Raw genomic sequence first — 4,097 nt, 5'->3', positions numbered from 1 at the left:
AAATGATCTTTTGAAAATTAATTGCTAAGCAGACAATATAGGAAGGAATCTTTATAGCCCCAATCAAAATGAGACAAGGAAAGAAGGACGATAAGAGAATTATTCAAGCTGGCTTTCATCTCGAGGATATTTCCAATGTCCTCTAACTGAGTCTATTTTTAAAGCTCCATGGAGCATGAATAGTAGAAAACCTTGAGTTTATTCAATACAGAGTGAATAATAGGAGATACAAGCATAAAATCCCACTGAGGAAACCGAAAATAATCCTGCTCTCCCAAAACAGGAGACTGTAGAAGCAACAGCAATGCAAGAAGGAAAAGAGAGCAAAGAGAAGGCGGAGGAAAGAAAAACTGCACCTTTCAAAAAACCTGTTTTTAGAATTCACACATCAAATCGAGACCTTATAAGGATTTGCAGCTTGAATTTACATTTGTTGCGTAAACTAATTTAAAATTAGTATTCAAAAGAAGTCCTAGACTGAAAGGGTCCCCAGGGGTCTGGCAGGAGAAAATACAGGTCTTTTGACGGCTCCACAGAACTCAACTCATACCTCAAATATAAGAGTTCATGGAATCAATCTTATAAATGCAGAAGAAAACAAGGCACCATGAGTCAAACAGGCAGAAACAACTGAAAATCAAGTCAGATCCACAAAGACTTCAGGTATCAGAATTACCAGGTTCAGAATTTTTTAAAAGAAGTTTCATTTATTTTAAAGCGCTAAAGATGGAAAACAAAAGTAGGATAATAGAGAAAGAGAGCATAAAAATGTTCACTCAGATTTGAAAAATGTCCATATATGACTTCTGGATATTAAAAATATTACAAATAAAATGATAAACACAGTGTGATATTGAACAACATATCATGAAAAATATAGAAGAGAAGTTAATACCTTGGAAGACAGATCTGGACTATTAAGAATGCTGCACAGCGAAAGAAAATATGGCAGATATGAAAGTTATACTACCTCAAAAGTAATGACTTTCAGCTAACTTCAAAATCAGAAGATAGTACTATTGCTAATGCTGTTAATGTTATTAAATATAGTTTACATTTAATGTTATTAAAGATATTCTATCTGTTAGGACAACTGTCAACCCAGAACACCACACAGAGTAAAAATATCTTTCAAAGTGATTTTTCAGAAAAGCAAAAATTGAGTGTTGCCATATTTTCTCATGGGAAGGATTTCTAAGAGATTTAATTCCATTAGAAGTAAATGATGCTTGGGGCTGGTGCACTGGGACGACCCAGAGGGATGGTGCGGGGAGGGCGGAGGGAGGAGGGTTCAGGATGGGAACACATGTATGCCTGTGGCGGATTCATTTTGATATTTGGCAAAACTAATACAATTATGTAAAGTTTAAAAATAAAATAAAATTTAAAAGAAAAAAAAAAAAAGAAGTAAATGAAACACAGAATGGAGGCCTGAGATGCAAAAATGAATGAAAACTAAGATAATATTTTATATAAATCTAAACAAATGTTGACTACATTAATTTATGATAAAAAGTCCATCTTTTTTTAAAAATGAATTAAATCTTCAATAAAATAGCAACAAAGTGGGTGGGAGTAGTTGAATTTAAAGTGATTAAAGACATTTTATTCTTAAGATGGGCAGAGATATTTATTAACATTTGAATTATATTAAGGAACTATCATGAAATTTCTAAGTTATCAGTAGAAAATCATGCACACAACCTTCTGACATGTAAGAGTAAATTATGGTATAATAAATGATAACCAATCCAAAAGAAGCTAAGTGCAAGAAAAAGAAAACTACAAAATTAAATGGTGCAATTAAATTCAAATATATTAGTTATTCAGTTCAGTTCAGTTCAGTCATAGCATGCATGAATGAAATAAATTTTCTAATTACAAAATAGATCAGGCAAACAGAACTTTAAAAATCCAAGTATATGTTCCTTATAAAAGTGATCTAGAAAATACAAAGATGTTTTAATTGACTTAGGAAGATAAAATAATGTGAAGTAAATACATACTTAACAATATGGACTCAAAATACAAATGGAAAAGTGGCTTCATTGCAAGAGAAAATTAGATGATCATAATAATGAAGGATTTAACACCTCCCTAACAACTGAAAGATCAGGCTGACTAAAAATCAGTAAGTATAGTATTTGAACAATATAATTAACAACTGCTCACATATATGGACACTTCTTAGACTACTAACTGAAAAAAAAATGATTATTATTTAAAATAGGAAAATAAGTTGACAGAAAAGTAACAAATGTAATAGAATGATTCTTTAAAGTTATATAATTCTTAGTTTTTAAAAGTTTTATTAAAGTATGTATAGCTCCTATTCTTCCCTAATGAACCCTCACTGAATGCCCAACTCAAAGGCATTTTTGTATTGAAGGTACTCATTCCAACTCCCTTTGAATTCAGCACTTTCTTCAGTTTTGTCATTGCCCATATTGTTGGTTAATAACACATTTGTCTCCTAGTCTAAGTCTGAGCTCTTCATAAGACGGAAAGGAAATTGCCAGCTTTGAGCTTGAGGTAGGATTATCTCTTAGGCCACCAGGGATATAGAGAGGTTACTTCCTACACCATTAAGGATCATGCAGTTTCCTTGGGAAGCCCCCTAATAAGTCATTCCTTATGTGATTCCAGGACTTAAGTCTATTAAAGAGAAATGCCCCATAAGTCTTTCTCTTATTGAGGATATTATTGGTCACCAGTGTCCCCTGGCAAAGTCTTTTGTTAATTCTCTAACCACACGGCCTTGATTCCCAGGGTACATGTCGGAATCCTTGACTCCCTTCGTTCTTCTCTATCCCACTAAGGGACACCACTATCCTTTTGATTCCTTATGAATGAACTATTAAGTCTTTTTAATTTTATGTTTTTAAAAATATATCTCAGTTTGTTTATTTCTCCACTCCTAGTCATGCTTGTCATAATTTACTTTAAAGTACTGCTAAAGACCCTGATGCTGGGAAAGATTGAGGGCAGGAGAAGGGGATGACAGAGGATGAGATGGTTGGATGGCATCACCGACTCAATGGACATGAGTTTGAGCAAACTCCAGGAGTTGGTGATGGACAGGGAGGCCTGGTGTGCTGCAGTCCATGGGGTCTCAAAAAGTCAGACACAACTGAGCGACTGAACTGAACTGAACTGAAACCTCTTAACTTCCACTGTGTCTCTCTATCAAGTATTTGCTATTATACAATCTCCTGAAGAGACTTGAAAAAATATGTATGAATCAGATTAACCCCTTGCCTAAAATCTTGTATTGTGTCTTCGCATACTTGGAATAAAATCCAATCCCCTTATTTTAACCTGGCTTGGCCTTTAATATCTCCACCTTCACCTGGTAGTTTTCTCCTTGTTAATTTCAATTCAGCAATAGGGGTCTTTTCCTTGTCCTCTGTCACACAGAACTCATACTCCCACATTAGGACCATTGCTTTATCTTCTGTGCCCTTCCCCTGGCTCTTTACAAAACTGCTTCTTATCTTTCATGGTCTTTGTTTAAACATCATCTCCGCCGAAACCTTATCTGAAATTCCTCATCTACTGGCTTTTCCATCCAATGATTCTATCAGGACCTTAAAAAATTTTCTTTAGAACTAAAAATCTACATTTACTTATTTAAAAACACGTTTCAAAGTGTATCTTCCTCATCAGACTAGAAGCACCAAGGGACTTAGCAGATCACATTAGCTTGGGCACACAGCACACATAAATGCCAAATAAATATTTTGAATCAAGTAATTAACAAATGGATAACTCAAACGTCTAACCACATAGAAGTCCTCAACAAATGATAACATGCATATTTTGCATATCTATCAGTTACACAGTGATATATACATACACTAAGCATTGGATGGGCTATGGTGAGCAGAGTAAAATATGCATTTGATGAATACAAGAAAGAGCTACGGTAGAGATGGCTATGTATTCACCAAATCTTTCATTCATTTCCTGGCAGTTAGCTACAGTGTACTTTTCAGTCTCCCATATAAGCAGAACTCTCATGAGACTGAGTTCTGAAAAACTGGATACATATAGAGGTGAAATATGCCATTCCAGGCCTAGCCCATAAAATTCTCCAA

The sequence above is a fragment of the Bos indicus genome, chromosome 8 (genome assembly GCF_029378745.1).
Source record: "Bos indicus isolate NIAB-ARS_2022 breed Sahiwal x Tharparkar chromosome 8, NIAB-ARS_B.indTharparkar_mat_pri_1.0, whole genome shotgun sequence".
NCBI classification, from domain to species: Eukaryota; Metazoa; Chordata; class Mammalia; order Artiodactyla; family Bovidae; genus Bos; species Bos indicus.
Note: the sequence above shows the minus strand (reverse complement) of the source record.